General features: G+C 37.7%; 1 protein-coding gene across 6 annotated transcripts in view; it reads left to right on the forward strand.

Annotated features, from left to right (window-relative positions):
- Angpt1 (angiopoietin 1) overlaps window positions 1-21991 on the forward strand; it is a 255633-nt gene that overhangs the window by 217091 nt on the left and 16551 nt on the right. The gene's annotated exons all lie outside the window — the stretch shown is intronic.

Below are 21991 nucleotides of genomic sequence, written 5' to 3' on the forward strand. Positions count from 1 at the left end.
CTTGTGCATGTGTGTTTGTGCATACCTGTTGGGGGGGTGGTCTCTGGAGGATGGAGTTAGGAAAGCTTAATGTAGCGGCATCTGCGAGACTGCCAGGGTCAGGGTGCGTGACTCTTCGTAAGCATGCAGAAGGAGCTCCGGATTCCTTTAGAGCACACCTCCCCTATACCTTTAGTAAATACTCCCTACGCCTCTCGTAGGTATGATTCCTTTGCCCATATGTCTTTCACACATATGATACAGAACTATGGTTAAAAAAATTCTTCCCAGCTTTGGAATAGTGGACACTATAGGATTTTATTTCATGAAATGATGTTTGAAACTTGAGAATCAGAATTTCAAAACTAGGACTGTGATTTAATGTCATACTTCTGGTTTTAAAAGAAAGCGAGCTGAGACTAAAGAGTACATTCTTTTTCTCAAGGATAGGGAGGCAATTTTTAGTATTATCTTTTTCATGGTGGTTTCTGTTATAGTATCACTATAATACAGTGGGTGGTTCTGGCTTTCACTCTTAGGAATACTAACAAGAGGTAGATCTGCCACAATTACCTCTCATAAAATTAAAGTTTAGGATTCTTGTTTTCAGCAAATAGGAAATTATGGTGCATTAAATCATAAGCCTGCCTGCTCTGGTAGATAGATAAAGTGGGTATACCATAGAAGATACTACTCATTCTTTTTTTTTTTTTAGGACTTTTTATGTTTCTTTTTTAAAATTAATTTATTTATTTTTATTAATTAATTAATTACAGTTTATTCACTTTGTATCCCACCTGTAGCCCCCTCCCAAGCCCCTCCCAATTTCTCCCTTCCTCCCTCCATCATCTCCTCCAATGCCCCTCCCCAAGTCCACTGATAGGGGAGGTACTCCTCCCTTCCATCTTAGTCTAGCCTATCAGGTCTCATCAGGACTGGCTTCATTGTCTTCCTCTGTGGCCTGGAAGGCTGTGTTCCCATCAGGTGGAGGTGATCAAAGAGCTACTGAGTTCATGTCAGAGATGGTCCCTGTTCCCATTACTGGAGAACCCTCTTGGACACTGAGTTGTCATGGGCTACATCTGTGAAGGGGTTCTAGGTTATCTCCTTGCATGGTCCTTAGTTGGAGTATCAGTCTCAGAAAAGACCCCTGTGCCCAGATTTTTTGGTTCTGTTGCTCTCCTTATGGAGCTCCTGTTCCCTTCAGGTCTTTCATCTCCTGCTTCTTTCTTAAGATCCCCTGCACTCTGCCCAAAGTTTGGCTATAAGTCGCAGCATCTGCTTTCATATCTTGTTGGGTAGAGTATTCCAAAGGCCCTCTGTGGTAGGCTCTGGTCCTGTTTCCTGTTTTTTTCCTCTTCCGATGTCTGTTCCATTTGCTAAATGCTTTTATTGTAGGTAGACTGTTTCACAAAGGTTCTTGTGTTGGAATGTTTTGTCCTCAGGCTGGTGGCTCTGTGTTATAGGGTGGTGGAGCTTTTATTAGGCCTCAGTTGATGAAGTGGCTGATCAGAGAATGGGCCTTGAGGCCTGGCTCTACTTCTCGTCTGCTCTCTGTGTCTTGATTATAGTTACTATGTGAATGACCATCTCACATGAGTGCTGCCATGCTGTCTACTTTGGCACAGAATGTAGCACTTTATTTTACGTTATATATGTAGTTGTTTTGTCTGCATGTGTGTCTATGAACCACATTCATGCTTGGTGTCCATGGAGGCCAGAAGGGGGTATCAGATTCCCAGAGACTGGAGTTCAGTTTGGTTCTTAGCACCATGTGGGTGCTGGGAATTGATCTTGTGGAGAAAAGAGCAGCCCCTGCTCTTAACCACTGAGCCATCTCTCCATCCCCTACAGAACTTCTTAAAGGATAAGCCAAAATAAACTCTTCCTTGTTTGAGTTGTTTTTTAATCAGGTGTTTTACCACAGCAATGAGAAAATTAACCTATACAGTGGAAGAGAAGCGTCAGTAGGTAAGCTGCTTCCCTGTAGCTTCTCCTACTCAGGGACAGTAATGCCTTCATGAAATCCTCACACAGTGCTCGTGGTCGGGACGAGCTCTTCCTTCACTCACTCAAACCACTAACACCAAGATGTGTGTAGTAGTTTGTTTTTAATGAACTTATCTTCCCATACTAAGCACCTACACAGTGACGTTTGGAGGAAGACCTATTTTAAAGATTGGGAAAGTGAGGTTAGAGTCCATTGCTCTGCTCAGATTCGTTTGCATTCCAACTGAAATTTGAAACCTTGAGGGTTTTTCTTCAATTTTTTACATTTTCCATGTTATTTTAAAGGTTTTGAATTAAATTCACAAAATGTTCTTTTTAAGATTTAAAGTTTTTATTCTTACTTTTTCCATAGATATCTTTAATTGGAATAGTACTCTTGCTTCCCCCTTTCCTTTCCTCGCTCCAGCCTTTTCCCAGGTGCTCTATGTGAACCCCTCTACTCTCAGTGTTGAGTCTTTTTTACTTTTAACATAATTGCTACATGCATGCACACACATTTTTAACATAATTGCTACACACATGTGTATGCACAATATGCATAATAGAACCTGTTGACTCTGTTTCTATTTGTGTATAGATGGTTTCAAAGTTCACCACTCTTCACTGAATGACCAATAAAGGGGCTCATCCCTGGCATTTTTTTCTGGCTAATTCTCCCCCCAGCTGTGAATAGTTGCATATAGTTCTCAGAAATTTTGTTCTAAAAATGCTTTAGCTATAGTCACAGACCTGAGTTTAAAAAGAAAAACTATTCCCCATGTTCCTGACATACTGATTAAAAATAAGTGTCATGAACGAATAGATTAGTTTAAGGATGTGTATATAATACACACATTTCCCTTTTAACCTCCAAGGAAACTTCAAATTATTTTCTCAGATGAAAACGAAATTTATAGAACCCAAGAGAACATGAATCAGAAAAAATAATAATGTAAGAGTGTCATGATAAACTTATCATGTGGAATGACATGCAATCAATGAGAAATTATTAAACACCTCCCCTGGAGGGGTGGCATTATTCATGTCCTTGTCATCTGACACCCCGGCGATTGGGCAATCTTCCTTCCTCTCATCTTGCTACTCCCAAATACTTCTTCCTCACTATAGCTGAAATGATTTTTCATTAGACAATCAGATTTATCCTTTCCTAGATTTGAACAGTGTTTTAACATCTGCAAGTGAAGTCTACCACTAAGACTTGATTGCTTTTTGTCACGACTGACTTATCCAGCTGTTTTCACCTGTCTTATTCAGTTCAAAAACCTCCTCATTGTGATGATGTTTTCAGTAACTGTTGACAAATTTTCTAAAACTTTCCTGCCTTATTGCTGTCATATCCATACCCAACATAAACAAGCCTAAGCTTATTACATGAATCTGTTTTACACAATTCAGATTCTGTCTCCACGGAGAGGACCTTCCCTGATACTTTTCCTAGTGAATGCTGCTGTGTGGCAGCCCCTTGTCCCCTGAGGTCTGAATGGCTCTCAGCACCTCACAGGAATTTAGTGGCGGACTGCAGCTGAACCCCTCTCTCTAAGTATTGCTGTGGCCAAGAGAAGTCATGCCACCAAGCTCAGGCCTCCTTTCTGCATGCAACTCATAGTCGATACAGGACTGTAGGCCCACAGCCCCACACTGTGTTCAAGGGCAAGGTGTACAATCTTCTTACTGTGGCCACAATGTCCTACCCCTGTCTGAACCACAAAAACTAGAAGTGCCCTCTCAAGCACCCTATGCTGATTTTCTAGAGAAATGTTACCCTCATTCACAAACCCTTTTGGATTCTCTGCTTCTGTTAACCTGTGAGGGACTTTCCAGTATCTATATTCTATCCTATCATTAAGAATAATAATACGTACTCACTTTTTAAATAACTCCAGACAGAATTATTTTTCTCTAAACAATAGTCTTATTTTTGTTTTCTATATGAGTAGGAACAATTTGCATAAAAATTCAAGTTACAACTGTTATCAAAATTACCAAAAGTTCAGGCTTCTGACTTGTTCCCTCTTTTCTCCTTCTTCTGATGTCCATCTTCTTTGCCTTTCTGGATAAGGATTGAGCATTTTAGCAAGAGTCCTCCCTCTTGATTAGTTTCTTTAGGTGTACAGATTTTAGTAGGTTTATCTTATATTATATGTCTATATGAGTGAGTATATATCGTGTGCGTCTTTCTGCTTCTGGGATAGCTCACTCAGGATGATCTTTTCCAGATCTCATCATTTACCTGCAAATTTCATGATATCCTTGTTTTTTATAGCTGAGTAATATTCTATTGTGTAGATGTACCACAATTTCTGTATCCATTCCTCTACTGAGGGACATCTGGGCTGTTTCCAGCTTCTGGCTCTTACAAATAAGGCTGCTACAAACATGTTTGAGCAAATGTCCTTATTGTGTACTTGAGCCTCATTTGGGTATATGCCTAGGAGCGGTATAGCTGTATCTTGAGAAGCGCTATTCCTAATTGTCTGAAGAAGTGACAGATTGCTTTCCAGAGTGGTTGGACCTCTGAAAGGCTCTTCCCTGTAGACTATCAATGCAGATGCTGAGACTTATGGGCAACCTTTGGGCAGAGTGCAGGGAATCTTATGAAAGAAGGGGGAAACAGAAAGAACTGGAGAGGACAGGAACTCTACAAGGAGAGCAATAGAACCAAAAAATCTGAGCACAGAGGTCTTTCCTGAGACTGATACTCCAACCAAGGACCATGCATGGAGATAATCTAAGACCCCTGCACAGATGTAGCCCATGGCAGTTCAGTATCAAAGTGGGTTCTATTGTAATAGGAACAAGGACTGTCTCTGACATGAACTGATTGGCCTGCTCTTTAATTACCTCCCCCTGATGGGGAAGCAGCATTACCAGGCCATAGAAGAAGACAATGCAGCCACTCTTGGTGAGACCTAATTGACTAGGGTCAGAAGGAAGGAAAAGAAGACCTCCCCTATCAGTGGTTGGGGAGGGGCATGCATGCAGAGGGTGGAGGAAGAAAGGGATTGGGACAGGAGGAGGGAGGGAACCACAGGGGGGATACAAAGTGAATAAAGTGTAATTAATAAAGAATTTAAAAAATTACCAAAAGTTGACAAATAATATAAGTGCATATATACTTACTATGTACCAGATGTTCTTTTTTTCACCTCAGAAAACTGGAGCATAAAATCACAGGAGTTAATATGACTACAAGGAAAAATTTGAAATATCCACTATACATATGACTACTCCCAAGTAAAGGAAAATTCTTTATCTGTTCTTTTAATTAAATACAATCAAAATATCCAATCTACAAAAGCATGTTTCTTCTAATCCTGTTTTGTTAGTCTGCACATTGCCTCATCTCTTCAATTCTCAATTTTTGTTTTTCCATTCTTCCTTCCTCCCTTCTTTCTTTCCTCCCTTCCTTCCTTCTTTCTTTCTCTTCCTGCATTCTTTCTGTTCTTTGTGATGGTATCTTACTCTGTCAAGACTACGCTGGATTTGGGATTTACTCTGGAACCCACAATGATATTAAACTATAATAATGCTACTGCCTTGGTCTCCTAAGGGCTGGGATATGAACCACCACATCCTAATATGGTTCTCAACTTTCCAGCCATGCAAATTAAGGTGTTTGTGAAGGTTCTTGAAGCTCAAAAATTTGTTTTCTTGATTAGTACCATTAAAAATATGTATTTTATTTTAACAGTATAAAAGTTTTCCTGCATGTATGTGTGTGCATTATATGAGTGCCTGGTGTGTTCAGAGGTCATAGAGCGTAACAGACACTCTGAAACTTGAATTATAGATGGCTGTGGATGCTAGGAACTGAACCCAGCTCTTGTACAAGAGCAGCTAATGCTCTTAACCACTGAGTCATCACTCCAGCTGTAGGCCTACTTTTATGCATTTCTATTTTATAGGTTTTGAATTACTTGAGAAACAATCAGATTTTTATACCTCTAATAAGTATTTAAGTGTTTCTGTCAGTTTAGGGATTAGAGTGGCTTTTTTCTTCTCATAAAAGTTTGCTATCTCAAGGCACAGTTAGAAAATAAATATACAGTCATCAACACAACAATAAATTCAGCTTTAAAAATAACAGTTTAATTTTGAAGTTGAAAAGATGCTGTGCTCAGTGGAGTGAAAAGACAACAACTCTGTAATGAGGATCAGAGTTATTCAGGATGTAAAGAAATCTGAGTTTCTTGTCTGAAAAACCAACCTTAATATATTAGTCATGGTTATATAGGAAAATAGAGTTGTGTTGCTCTATCACATTAAAATAAAGGCGTAGAGTGTGGCATGGCAGGACAAACCAGGACAACGTGTTTTGATCATGATCACCTCCTCTCCTCCACCTCTTTCTAGATCCACCCACCTTCCTTACCCAACTAACTTTGTGTCATATTTTTTTTCCTTTTAACCTTTAAAGATCAGTTTAAAATGCACGAATGTTCTTAGATGTATCATCCTCTGCTGGAGAATAAGAGACTTATCAGGGACAATGCTTTAGAGAAAAGTGTTTCTTCCTCCCTGAGAAGCTTACCATTGTCAAAAGCTCCAAAGATAGAGTAGGATTGTGTGCACTATTTCCCTGTCCATGAGGGAATTGGGTTTGCCCAGGTTTTGTAGATTGTGTTCCTATCACTTTAAGTTCATACATACCGTTGTTGTGCTGTGTCCAGAAGATGTGCCTATGTAGTCATCCACCACCTCTGGCTCTTAACATTCTTTCCTCTCCTCTTGCCCAATGAACCTTGGGACTTGATGGATGGTGGTAGTGGTATGTATGTTTCATTGAAAGTGAGAACACTATAATCTTTTTCTATGCACACTGGCAAGTGTGATTAATTGTGTTAATTGCCATCTATCACAACTGATCGTTGAGCAATTCAATGATGCCTGGATATGAAGATAAGCAGCTGCCAGTACATTTGGTGTTATGTTTATTTATCCGTGTAATAGTAGGCTTTACCCTAGTGCCCATGACATGTCTACCATATATTTTAAGCCTTATAATAGTTCTAGAGACGGGTTTCAACTCATGGAGCATGACTTTAATCCAATCAAAATGTGGTTGGTGGCTTTCATTATGTTCATTCAGCTGCTGCTCCAGTCTGTATGTCTTGCCAAACTTAGTGTGGGTATGATTAATGACAATGTTTTCTTCCAGTAGCTTGTATAGTTCTGTCTAGTACTACGAAAACTAACCACTAAGGATGAAGTTTTTATATTACTATCAGTGGAATTTTGTCCTATGGCTCAAGTTTTAGACCAACACTTGATTTGCTCTTATAAAACAAAGAGAAGTGTGGTAAAGAGTGCCCCAAAATAAGGAAGATGAAGTGGTATGCTTTAACTGTATCATAGGCAAATAAATTATCATATATATGACTGAATTATTTTATATTTAGGTGAAAAAATTTGCTCATCAGAAATATTATGTAAACTTGTCTTGTGCCAGGTAAACTTAAATTTAGCCACACAAATGTGAAAGGTGTTCAGGTTTTAAATTAAATTTATTTTGATTGCAGAATTGGAGAGATATCTCAGTGGTTAAGAGGACTGGGTGCTCTTCTGGAAGAACCAGGTTCATTTCCTAGCATCCATAAGGCAGTTCACAACTGTCTAAAGCTCCAGATCCAGGTGATCTGATGAATTCTTCTGGACTCCATGGGTGCAAGGCACACACTTGGTGCACAGGCATACATGCAGACAAACATCCATACACATAAGTAAATACCTAATTTTTGTAAATAACGTAATAATAAAATCTATGTTGAAATCTTCCCTTATTGTCTTAAAAAGCCTTTGTTGCTGCTTGTTTATTGTATGGATTCAGAATCCAAACCAGATCCACTCACTGCTTTGGTCACAACTCTCTAAATGTTATATACTTAGGAATACTCAAAGTTAACCAAAAATTAATGTAAATTAATTTAGAAATGATAGTATTCATAGAAACTGATATTATTGTAGATATCAGTCTTTTCCATGATATTTCTTTTCTCAATTACTTTTTCCTGATTAGATTCAAATTTATATCTTTTAGACAAATGATTGGTACATTTCACATTCTCTTAACACTAAAACTGATAAAACCCTTTTATGGGTTGCCCATTGTTGGTCTGGCTAAGTTAAACTATTTATGAAAAAATCAGAGTTTATATAATGTATTAAACTGATAATTTTTGAAATAGGTTTAGTATTGATCCTCTGCTTGCTAATGTCTTGGATGTTTGTGAGACCTCACTGAAAATGACTACTTTATGTTATTGTAACGCAAGAGTGAGATTTTCCATTTGAAAACAAATTCAAGTGCACTACTGCTTCCAGGAAAGGACAATTGAATAAAGATGCTGTAGTTGTAAAAACAGGTAATTTAAAATCACATACTTCACCAGATAGTGATTTTACAAGTGTTTCTCCCTTCCTTGGGAAAATTTTAAAAATCTAAATTTAATTTTTTTTTTCTGTGTTTATGGTTTGGACAGAATTAGTAAATCTTATAATATCACAGACAGTAAAATGAGTCCTTCTTCACCTATTAGAAAACGTGAATTACTTAAATATGAAGATAGTATGAAGATAGTATGTAACACTTTCTAACGCCCCTCTAATCATGATGTGCCTGTGCCATCTGCAATTCATACAGGTAGATATTTAATTTTGTTCTCTCCCTGTTTAGGGGTTTGAATGGTAATTTCTTGTTAGAACTGATTGAGTAATGGCTATCATAAGCTTTGTTTGAAAAGATTCCACATGAATATAGGAATAAAAATTGAGAAGACTGTGGACTTGAAATGATTTGGCCACAAAGCACTTGTTTTTTTTTTTTTTTTTGCACAAGTTTTATTTTTGGTTGGGATCTTTATTGGGAAGTGGTTTGATGTAACATATTAAATATTACACTGGGAACTCAAAGACATGAACTCTAGACTTGGATCTGCAGTTGCTTTTCCGAATGACCTTGGACACATTGCTTCACTTTTCTAAAGCTCAGATCCTCGGGAGTAAAATGAGGAGGAAAAGCTGAACTTCATTCTAAATCCACAAAAAAAAAAAAAAAATCATATGAACTGAAAAGAAATCTCTTGAGCCTTCCCTGTAAATTTGGGCCCTGCATTTTTAGAGGTATTGAAAAACGTGCTTTACTTTTTTTGTGTGTTTGAAATGTTTCTCATTTCACTGATCCTTAGGGCCACATGGCCCTTTGGTCCCGGCTGGAACCAGTAGCAGATGTTGTGAAATACTAAGAAGAAAGTTATTTCTGTAGAACTCCACTGCTCTCTTAAATATCTAGCAAAAAATTTCAACCCGAAGTTTCAGGTAGTTTTATTTGTGCATCTCTGTTCCCCGTTACCTCTCTTTTGAAGCAGGGTCTTGTTCTGTATTCTAGACTGGCTTTCCACTTGTGAACCTCCTTACTGGGGCTCTTGCTTACAGATATATGCCACCACACCTGACTACAAAGAGTTTCTCCAATTCAATAGAAGTCCTATTCAAATTAACCAGTTGCTGTTGTTGTAATTATTTCCTAAACCCAGAGATAATCTTTTCAATGAATGAAATTTAAATTATACACTTCTTGTCTGAGATGAAATATTCCCCTACTGTTTTGGAGAGTAGGCAAACAGATGGATAGTAAGTAGCCTCACAGGCAATATAATGCCACAAACACCAGCAAAGTAACATGTTGTGAGTAAGGGACTACAGACTATTTGAGAAAGCTGGGAAGGCTCCCCAGGAGTAGCTTAAATTATTGTAAAATGGGAAAATAAGAACTATATGGATACTAATACAGGCAGTGTTGGTGATGGAAGGGACAGCAGGTATGAAAGTTTAGACGTGAGGTTTAAGGGAGTGGAATGCTGTCCCGTTTCCTGCTGAACACACAGCAGTCACTGGTTCCCAGCTCCTTGTACAGCTGTGAGTCTCTGAATTAGCTGTTTACTGCAAAGAGAAGCATTATTGCTCAAAACCGAGAGCAGCACTAGTCTATAGATATAAATCAAATATTTAGTAAGGATCTGGGCAGCGCATCCACTTAGCAAAACATGAGTATTTTGCCCACCTCTGTGTATCCTGTACTTTACGAATGACTAATGTCCACTTATATGTGAAGACATGCCATGTGTGTCTTTCTGGGTCTGGATTACCTTGTTCAGAATGATATTTTTTAGTTCCATCCATTTTACCTGCAACTTGTGTGGTGTCTTTTTTTTTAATTGTTGAATAGTATTCTATTAAAATATGTACCACATTTTCTTTATCTATTCTTTGCTTGAGGGACATCTACTTATTTTCCAGTTTCTCGCTATTACGAATACAGATGTTATGAACATGGTTGAGTGTCCTTGTGGTATGGTGGAGCATCTTTTGGGTATATGCCTAGGAAAGAGAACTGAAATAGCTGTTGTGGGGGCAATCTCTGGGACAGGGGAGGCTCTTGGAAGTTTATAGGGGTGACCCAGCTGAGACCTCTAGCAGTGAGGGTATGGAACCTGAAGTCACCATGCCTTGTTGCTAGGTGGGACCTTCAGTAGAGGGAAGGGGACACCAATACACCCACAAAACCTTCAACCCAATTTGTCTTTCTTACAAGAAGTATAGGAATTAAGGTGGAGCAGAGATTCATAGACTGGCAAACCAATGACTTGCCCAACTTGAGACCCACCCCATGGGAAATGAATAGGAAAGAAAGAAAAGAAAGAAGGGAGGAAAGAAGGAAGGAAAATAAAATAAAATTAGACTTTCTGCCCAAGAACAAGGAAGAAGCACAAAATTTTACTTACTTGTATTTGTGATTTTAGCTTCACTCTCAAAACCCTGGTTAAGAACCTTATTTAGATTATAGTTGGGAACTCAAGAGATCAATTCTGCTGAGAGGGAGGACAGATGATGAGGCAGGCTTGAGAAAGTTAAGGAAAACTGGGAAAGGCTTCCTTGAGGAAATACACAGTACTTTATGAAATGTGAGTGTATGTGTGTGAGGCAGTAGGAAAGATGGCGGCAGAGGACAGGGGAGCTTGGGATTCCAGTGAGAATGAACTATGGGCAAAACACAGAGGTAGGAAGGGACAAGCCTCACTTAAAGAACAGCCAACCATCTCCAACGTGGGGGTTCACTGTGGTACAGATAACAGAGGCCATAATCCACCCTGAAGGGCTTGGAATTATACTAATTGTAAAGAGAAGTAAACACAGGGATAGTTTTGGTCTACAGAAGAATCTGCTTACACTGGATTCTTAATTGCAGACCTGATGTAACATTCCATCAAGTAAAAGAAGAGAAAGTATTTTTTTCCCTGCAGCAAACCTCACACAATGCCTCTCAATGATTTTTCCTCATCATAATCACTCTACCCTGTCTTCACTCTAGAAAATGCTGGAAAGGAATTTTCCTGATGCTCTCTAAATAGGAATAGCAAAATGAGAACATAACTAATTCCCTTGGACATTTTTATACTACAAAATAGCATTTGAGATCTCAGATTTTAAAATGCTCTAAGTTATTTTCTGGTAAAAGAAAAATCCATAATTCTTTGAAGTGGCTATTGACCTGGGATTTTATACACCAAAAGAGGGTCCCACTAGAGAGCCATTCATTTACAGTTTATTCTGTGAGTCACATACGAATTCAAGGGAATTGAAATTCACTTTAAGGACTCGTTAAATATTTTATGCCAAATAATTCATTTTGACTCTCAAATTTGGTGTTGTATTACTTGAAAAGACAAGATACACTAGAAGAACTGTTCCATTTTGAACTAAGAGCAGAGAACTTTTGTGTTTTTTTAAACTTTGGAAAGTAAGATTTTATTTCTTTAACTCACAAATATATGTCTATGTATCTGAGTGGGCATAAGTGTTTAGATTCAAAGCAGGGTAAAATCTCATCACATTGCAAAGAAAAGCAAAAATAACAATATTTCATGTCAGTATTTCCTTTGAAAGGAAACATAATTATCAGTTTTGAAATCATGCAAGTTTCATGGCTTTCTCTGAGAAACACTGAGAATTGACTTTTGGTGTGATATTAAAATAGGAGTTGCTGTGACAGTGTTTATAGTTTCAAAAATTTGAGAAGTCTAAAATAGTTGCTTAATTAATTTGGTTAGAGTAGTAAGTGATGGGACAGATACTGAAAGTGTATCATCGAAACTTATGTAGAGATGAAAAAGAAATAGTACATAATGTTTACATGGACACTTAAAGTTAATAACAGAAAGCACACCTGTGGAATCTGAGAGCAGATGAGACTGGAGCTTTTGACGCTTGTCACCACTTAGGGGGAGTATTTGGAGGATTCTGAAAGTTCTAATACAGTGAAGAACCCCAGGACCTTCAGTAGCCAGAGCTTATCTGCCCTCTTACTCCCACAACAACACAGCTTTGAAGGTATACAAAACTAAATAACATGCTTACCTGAGTCCTGCAAAATAAATAAATAAATGAATGAATGAATGAATGAATGGATGGATGAATAAATAAATAAACAACAACAACAACAAAAAAAACCCCTGGTAATTCCACAGTGACTCAATTCCCTCTAAAAACAGTTCACTCCAGTTAAGAAAGATTTATAGAGACAAACTTTCCAGGAAGTAGGCATGAGAATTAAAGGAGAGGTTACATGGGGATCTTTCTAGGGTTTCCAGAAACCTTTATGTGTAAAGAAAAGAAACCAAGTAGATGTTTTCTAAACTCCAGAAAGAAAACACTCTATTAAACAACAAGAGAACCCTAAAAGTTCTTAAAAGATTGGAGCTCTGCTTAAAGAATAGACGTTTAAGTGCGTCAAAATAATGTTGACCTTAAACTAGCTAATCTATCAGAAAATTTACTTTTAGTTGCTTGTTCTTTGATTCCAATATTCTGTTTATTCTTTCAAATAATATTAGACTGTATAGAGTATCAGTAACTTCATCTTACTGCTTTCAGAGATGCATTAAATGGCCATGTCTCCATCTCACTATGTTTACAAATTTTACTCCAGTCACTTGTTGATCAAAGCATATTTGTTTAATTTAGATTCAGTCATTCACCTAATCTATTGTTTGCTAAGGTACTGTGTGACATAGTCTCACTCTTTGAAAGCTAATAGTTTGTACATTTGTTTGTTTGTTTGTTTGTTATTTCCTGGGTGTGGGTGAGAAGAAGGATAATTCGTTGAACTACATACTGTCAGTTGATTTAGTCTTCCCATTAACATAGGATTTTCTTTTTGATCTTTTGCTTCTACTCAGAGTTCTGTCTGTGACTATTGGTCATCATCAGACCGCTAGCTCTGATGGACATTTATTCACTGACCTTGATTGATACATTTTATTATCGTTTTCTCACATATGCAGTTATAAGCTTTTGGGAACAAGTACGTGATCCTATTATTTTTGGAGAGTTTGGTAAAACACTGTTTCTCAAACTTGTGAAAAAGTGTTACAGAAGGCTTATGGATCCTTATCCAGCAGAGATTACTATCCCAAGATTCAATACCACATACCTTCTGTTCTTTAACAAATAGTATGAAGCTGTTGGAACAGATTAAAAAATCCAATGCCTAGATTCCAAAGGAAATTAACCAACAGAATGGATACATGTTGTGATAAAGGTCCCTTCATAAAATTTGATGCTATTATTTCTCATTTGGGCTGAAGCAGTCAGTTTAGTGGGGTGTTTTATGAGTTATCTCCTTAAGTCTTTCTCTATTGGCAACCATAGACCAGTTCAATACTCACTAAAGCAGTACCCCAATACAATGGTCTGTGAACCGACCATTAGATCATTAATATTTGCTAAATGTCAAATAATGAAAAATAATGCCCTTGGGTCTTGAATTCTGAAGATAATTATGTTATTAGAATTATTATTTTATATTGTATATATGTAATATGTAGACATATGTCTAATATGTTATTAGAATTATTAGAATTAGATAATTTCTTGAGGGAACTAAAATTTTACCTTCAACCCAGTTTGAATTCTTAGTTTCTATGGACTCAAATAAATAGTTACCTAATGTTTATTATGTGTGTAGGATGTAAGAATTCACAAAGAACTAAAATTTTCCAGTCTAGTCAAGCAAATAAGGCACATTTATAATTAATAATATTACATTAGAAAGGTAAGTTTTCTATCTGTGTAATAGTAGTTTAATGAAAAGAGTGCTTGTGGTAACTCAGTAGGGAAAGTGCTTGCTGGGTAAGGATTAGGACATGAGTTCAGATCCCTATCCCCCGCGTAAAATCTGAACATGGCAGTGCTTCAGTAAATCTCTGGCTGTGCCTCAGCATAAGCTGTATAACTAGATGAGTTTTGAGTAATTCTAGATGAATTAATAAAATGCTGCATTGCAGATGTCATTATAGAAATAACTTTCAAATACCTTTTAGCAAAGTCTAATATGAGACTCAAAGTCACGCTTATGCTATGATGAACACAAATTCTTATTTCATAAATATGTATAGTATGTTAGCTTCAAAAACAGGAGAGGAATGAGAATATACTAAGATTGTTGATACCTCTAAATAAATTATGCCTGTACATACTCGACTGAGAGAATTTGTTCATTCTCTTTTCTTGATGTTAGATAACCTCAAAATATACTTACGCTAGGATTTCAGAAGCCTTGTAGGAAACCTTCCTATCCCCTACATCTTCTAAAACAAATTTGTAATCACTTTTTTTAATTAATAAACCTTTGTCATTCAATATTCATCATTTGTATAACTCCCCAAGATTTCTTCGTAATGCCTTCCCCCCAAAAAAGCAATGCTGTGAATATAAGGAAAAGTATATAGCATATTGGTAGGGCGTAATGCTGGTTTAGCAAAGTGACATTCTTGGCCATTGGTGGTTGGCTAGGTTTCCAGTATTAGGCATGACTTTGTTCTTGTTCAGTAGGCCTTAAGTCTAACTAGAGAATTGTTGGTTACCACAAAGTAAGCATGCCACTATTGCACCCTTGGGTTATCATGTTCATTGGCATCATAGCTAGGTAAGACTCTTGATTGCTACCCTCCTTTGCAAGCTTACATGGCACCTTCTGGCACCATGATAGCTAGTTCCTCAGGGAGGAGGCTTTTAGTTCAGCTTAGCTCAGATGTTTCTGGGCCCTGAGTCTGAAGTGCATGGTGTCTTCAACAATAGGAACTTTTCTTCCACCTGCAGTGATGGTATGGGGACAACCAATGGCAAACTAATAGCCTATATTAATAAATCAATAGCCTTTTGGACCTTCATGACAGAAAACTTAAAATGGAGCTTCTCATACCTGGTGTTGGGGTGTTTGTTAGATACTCTTTGGGCCTTTAGGGGTGCATTGTGAGCCAAATGGAAATTGTTCATTTAAATTATATATGTACATTTTTATACACCAAACTTATGTAAATATACGTGCTTTAAAGTAGATAGTTAATATAATTCCTTGTGACTTTCTCAGACACTCTTACTATTATTTTACCCTTCCCTCTCTTTTTTCATTATTTATCTTCCTCTTCTTTCCCTAAATAGAGTCTGGGTTTGTTTTTGTTTTTGTTTTTGCTTTTTCACTTTCCCCTCAGATCCTATATATCCTGATAATGTCTTCTATTGCTCTGCCACCCTTTATCCCTAAAATGGTTCCCTTTTAACTTTCCTAGGTTCTGGAATTACTCTAGGTTATTTACTCACATCTAAAGATTTGGAACTAGGAAGCTCAGGTGAGAGAATATGAGGTTTGTCTTCCTGGGTGTGGGTTACCTCACTCAATATGATCTTTTATAGTTCTATCCATTTGTCTACAAAGTTCATGATTTCAATTTTTGGTTTTAATTGTTTTGTTTTTGTTTTGTGTGTGTGTGTTTTACAGTGAATTAGTCTGTTGAAGAAATGCATGTTACTTTCATTTTGTAGCTGCTGTAAATAGTTATAACTAGAGCAACAATGAACATGATTAAGCACTCATCTGTGGAGGATGTTTATTCCTTTGGGCATATACCCAGGAGTGGTATAGCGTGGTCATATGGTATTTTTTTTTAAGTTTTATGAGGATTCTCCATATTAATTTCCAGAGTGGCTCTACCAATTTACCAATTATTATTGTGTTTTTTTTTATTTCTTGTTGATTCTTTGTGAATTTCGCATCATGCACCTCAGTCCCATTCATTTCCCTGACCACTCATATCTGCCCGTGCGACCTTCCTACCCCAACACACACTCACACACTCACAACAACAACAAAGCATAGAAACATCTCATCTTGGAATGTGTAGTATGTCACAATTTGTTCTACAGTATATCATTGTGTCTAGGCACCTTCACATGCAAATGTTCATTGCAATGAGACATTGGTCCACTTTGACATCTTTGACTTCTATGACATGATCCATCTTGGATCCTCATTGGGCCTCCTCCTATTTATGCCATTATTGCCCCGTGTCATTGAGATCCTGCAACCTTGGAGTAGCAAGACTGGCCTTTTTAAAAGTCCCAGCCATTCACAGTGATATAGATTGGGAGTGGGCCAATTCAGAGACCTGGATCTGGACGTGGGTAGTAGCTGAGCTGGTCAGCCTGCTGGCTCTCCCTTATCCACACCACCAGGGCAAGCTCTCCAGCACTGCTCTGGGAAGTCCACCCAATGTTGCCATGGGCAGGTGGCAGGGTCAGCATCCAGTGAACGAGGCTTCTTTTTTCCCCACTTTTCTTCTAGTATTTGTTTTCAACTGTTTTGTTAATCTTTGCAATTCTGACTAGGATAAAATGAAATCTCAAAGTTGTTTCAAATTGTATTTTCTTAATGTTTAGGAATGATGAATATTTTTGAGATACTTCTAAGCTATCTTTTTTTTCTTTTCTTTTCTTTCTTTCTTTCTTTTTTTTTTTTTTTTTGCTATTGAGAAGTCTCTGTTCTAATCACAAACCCATTTTGTAATAGATCATTTGTGTTTTGACTTTTCAAAATTTCTTTTATAAATTAATTTAGTTTTTATTCACTTTACATCCTGGTTGTAGCCCCAAGCTCCTCCTCTCCCAATCTCACCCTCGCTCCCTCCCCCTTCCCCCTTGCCTATTCCTTAAGAAAGGGGAGTTCCCTTTCCCATCCATCCCAGCTCTTCAAGATGCATCATGTGCTGACAGGGAGAGAACTTGAAACAAAAATATAAATGTACTCTGCTTGTGAGTACCTAAGACCTTAAGGTTTGATAGCTCACACTGTCTGTTGTTGAAGATTCAAGGCAAGCTTCAATGTGTCATACATATATCTTACATTGTTTTGGCTAAGATCAAAAACTAAAGTGACAACACATGCTGGAGAGGATGTGGAGAAAAGGGAATCCTCCTCCATTGTTGGTGAGAATGTAAACTTCTACAACCATTTTGGAAATCAATCTGGTGCTTTCTGAGGAATAGTGCTTCCTCAAGATCCAGCTATACTACTCCTAGGCATATATCCAAAAAATGCTCAAGTATACACTAAGAACATTTACTTAACCATGTTTACAGCAGCTTTATTAATAATAGCCAGAAGCTGGAAACAACCCAGATGTCCCTCAGTGGAGGAATGGATACAGAAATTGTGGTACATTTACACAATGGAATACTACTCAGCAATTAAAAACAAGGAAATCGTAAAATTGGCAGGTAAATGGCAGGATCTAGAAAAGATCATCCTGAGTGAGGTATTCTAGTAACAGAGAGACATACATGGTATATACTCACTTATAAGTGGATATTAGACATGTAGTACAGGAGAAGCATACTAAAATCTGTACACCTAAAGAAGCTAAGCAAGAAGGAGGACCCTGGGTAAGATGCTCAATTTTCATTCAGAAAGGCAAATGGGGATAGACTTCGGAAGAAGGTGAAAACAGGGAACAGGACAGGAGCCTACCACAGAGGGCCTCTGAAAGACTATACCCAGCAGGGTATTAAAATAGATGCTGAGACTCATAGCTAAATTTGGGCAGAGTGCAGGGAATCTTATAAAAGAAGGGAGAGACAGAAAGACCTGGAAGGGTCTGGAACTCTGCAAGGAGAACAACAGACAATAAAATTCTGGGCCCAGGGGTCTTTTCTGAGACTGATACTCCAACCAAGGACCATTCTTGGAGATAACCTAGAACCCCTGCACAGAGATAGCCCATGGAAGCTCAGTGGTCAAGTGGTTTCCCTAGTAAGGGGAACAGGGGCTGTCTGACATGAACTCAGTGGCTGGCTTTTTAATCACCTCCTCCTGAGGCATGAGCAAACTTACCAGGCCACAGAGGAAGACTGTGAAACACAGTCCTAATGAGACCTCATAGGCTAGGTTCAGATGGAAGAGGAGAAGGTCCTCCCCTATCAGTGGAGTGGGGAAGGGGCTTGGGAAGAGATGAGGGAAGGAGGAAGGGTGGGATTGGGTGGGGAAGAGAGTGGGGTTTCAGCTGGGATACAAAGTGAATAAACTGTAATTAAAAATATATTAAAAAATGATTCTTGGAATCTTAAAAACAGTGTTAAAAAGAATGTAAGTCTCTTCAGTAGATAAAAATTAGTGAGAAAGTCTGTTTATGAGACTGGGACGCCTATTCCAAAGAAAAGAAAGTGAAGTTGGTGAGAAACCTTAGCGCTTAAGGATGCATGAGAGACAGAGACAGAGACAGACAGGAACAGAGAGAGAAAGAGAGAGTTATTCATTGAAGCTATTGTATGATGTATAAAGATATTTGGAAGCCTGCTGTCCTATAATAGAATGTACTATTATCATGCATTCACTAAGAAATGTGATAACTTCATCTTTCCACTTGTTGCAATTTCTGAACTTGAAGGGGTTGCTCTATTTTTTATACAGATAACCGGAGAGCTGTGACTAATTTCAGTGTATACCCATTGGACTCATTTTCCCCTCACATAGTAACTGAAAAAAAGATCCAAGTGCTGATATATTTCACAGTGACTAGCAGTGTTGTACTCACAAGCATTTTTTTCCTTAATTAGGAAAAATTTAAGACTGAAACTTTAACAGCATTTTTGCTTGTGTCTGTGGTCAAATGTAGTTGTCTCCTTTGGATCACCCCTCTTTTTTGTTGAGTACTTCACTCACAGTCTTTCCTGCTTCATTATTTCAGTTCCTCTAAATGTTTTTCTCTCAAGAGCATTTTAGTTTAATTTCTTAACATAACATCCTTCATGCCATCCAATTCTTCCCTGGCTGGACAAAGAAATAAGTGCTTAGGATTCCCATAGAGGTATTTTAGAAGAGTCATTGTTAATGGCTCACATTACAAGTTCAATTTCACCAGAATCAGCTGCAAAGATAGCCTTGACTTTTATTTTGTAAACGACTATTACTCTATTACCTATATAATAGGTGAAGGTAGAACGAGTCCTTGGGCGAAGGCCTATTTCTTGACCTGAGTTTCCTCCAGGATCCTTGGAGGACTCTAGAGAAACACAGCTGTTCTTGTTTAATTTTATGAAGATTTACCACTGTCTCCCAATGCAAAAGAATGAGTATCAAAGCCAGTATCTCTTCTCATATCGTGAGCTCCCCTTCAGTGACATACTAAGGACAAAGTCATAGAGGAGATGAGAACCACATCCAGTACATTACTAATGCATCTCATCTTGTTCAGGGAAAAATCTACTATACTCAAGATACTAGTCTCATTTACTTTTTCTAAAATATGAGTGTGTGTATGATATGTTGTGTACGTTTAAGTGTGTGACTGCAGAGATCAAAGGACAACCTTGGGTGTCATTTCTCGTCTTCCACCATGTTTAAGACCATGTTCTATCATTCACTGGCCTACCAACCTGTGTGCTTCTGGTAATTCTTGTCTCTGCTTTCCATCTCAGTGGAGCAGATGACAGGCAATACTGCCATACTTTGTTCTGTGTTTATTCTGGGCATCCCAACTCAGGTCTTTATAAGTACTTCACGCACTGTGCCACCTTCCCAGCCTGCATCTACCTTCAAATCATTCCAAACTATATGCCGCTATTTATATTGGACCTTTATGGCTCATCTTTCTTTGTTTCTTGGTATAGTAGTTTGTAAATTTATCAAGACCTCAAGGAAACATTTATCTTACTAGATTTTTTTTCTTTAAAAAACTGTTTGCTGAAAAAAATTACCTTAAGTATGATTTTGCTTCAAGTTACTTTCCTAATCTCTATTGGCTATGCACATAATACAAATGAATCATTCACTAAAAACAGAAGAACTAAGAGGAAATCAGGCATAGCCTTTTAAAGTCTGTGCACATAAAATATTGAACATGGTTTTGTATTTTGGAAAACTGAAAAATTCAGACAAAATAGAACTGGGAAGACTAAAAGGAAGTGAGCCTGACTTCAGGAATAAATATTCCCTATGAGGAAGGACAGGGCTAGACGTTAGATATATTATTCTCACTTCAGCATATATTCCTGCATATATGTTGAGAGGCATAAAGGCTCTTTCAGACATATAACAGTACATTCATACCGAAGTTTCCAGGAGATGCCTGAGAAGAGTATGTGATGCCCGGGAAAATGGTAATAAAAGAGTTCCTAAAATTCACATTTTAAAGAAATGTTGTAAAGTGCAATGTTATTTCAATTTTCATTTCTGCATGAAGAGAAATGACTTTGAAAGATACAAAATGAACACCAAGATTCTTTCTTAAGAAAGAGACAGAGGACTGGAGAAAAGGCTTAGTAGTTAAGAGCATTTGCTGCTCTTATAGAAGACCTGGGTTTTATTCCCAGCACCCACGTGGAGGTGCAGAACTGTCTGTAAGTCCATTTACAAAGGATATGATGTCTTCTTTTAATATTCTCAGGCACTAGGCACAGGTGTGATGCACAGACATGCATACAAGCAAAACATTCATGCATATAAAATAAAAGTAAATATATCTTTAAAGAAGAGGAAGAGAGGGGGTATCTGGTTATGACTAATTAGTGTTTGAAATTCTATAAGGATGATTCTGATATTACAAATATATTTAAAATAGATAATATATTGGGAAGGAAAGAAGACTAAAATGTCATACCATCAAGAATAGAGTGTGGGTTTATTTCCTGGATTAGTAGACAGGACATTTATTCTGACTCTCGGAATTTGAAAATAGAAGCTTAAATGGGGTCATTCAGTGCCAGAAGATCATGGTTAGAAACTCTTTGTGCTGCTCTGAGTCACTGACACCAGACAAATAGAATGGGACTTCATTGTACATTTTACTATGGCTTAAAAAATCTGCAAAACAAAAATCTCTAAACATAAAACCAATAAAACAGTACTGCTATTTCCTAAAACAAAATTATTAAACGTCATAAAAGAAAGAGAAAATATTACGTCGTACATATATCTAGGTGCAAACAGAAGTCACATGTATTTATATATTTCCAATTTGTATTTTACCTGTATCACTACTGTTTCCTATCTTACCAGAGGTAGCTGAGATCCTAGGAGACTCTACTGTCACTCACGCAGGTATTGATCACCACTGACCATGTGTGGGTATGGTTTAAAGAAGTGGAGATTCACAGTTTGGAAGGAAACATTTCTGGGTGCAGTAGGAGAGACTCCTATGTTGAAAGAAAGGAAGGGAGAAAACCAATTGCCAATGCTGGTTACTGTAGCGCAGATGCCAGGGGCCCAGGAAACAAATGAAGGATCCATGGGGACAAGCTCACCTTCTCCAGGAAGTAAAAGGTGAAGGAGGAAAGAGGTTAACTACCAGACACCTTCTGTGATTTCTCATGGTTCCCATGTATAATCCATAAACAGTCTGAAAATCTGCAGTAATCTTGGATGGTCATTAAAAACCCAATTTCTTGGGCCCATTGACCAGGACTTTACTCAAAGGATCTGATGAGTTTCTGCACACACACACCTTTAGAAGTTCTTGACAAATACATGTAAGAAATGCTTCTGGAAAGTAAATTGAGTTCTTAAAACAGTGTCATTTTAAAGATCAAACAACTGCTGAGGCTTTGAACATACTTTTTGTTAAGTCACTAGAAAGAAATCTCTCAGGCCGTAGGCATAGAAAGTGAGACATAGAGG

The sequence above is a fragment of the Meriones unguiculatus genome, chromosome 8 (genome assembly GCF_030254825.1).
Source record: "Meriones unguiculatus strain TT.TT164.6M chromosome 8, Bangor_MerUng_6.1, whole genome shotgun sequence".
Lineage (NCBI taxonomy): Eukaryota > Metazoa > Chordata > Mammalia > Rodentia > Muridae > Meriones > Meriones unguiculatus.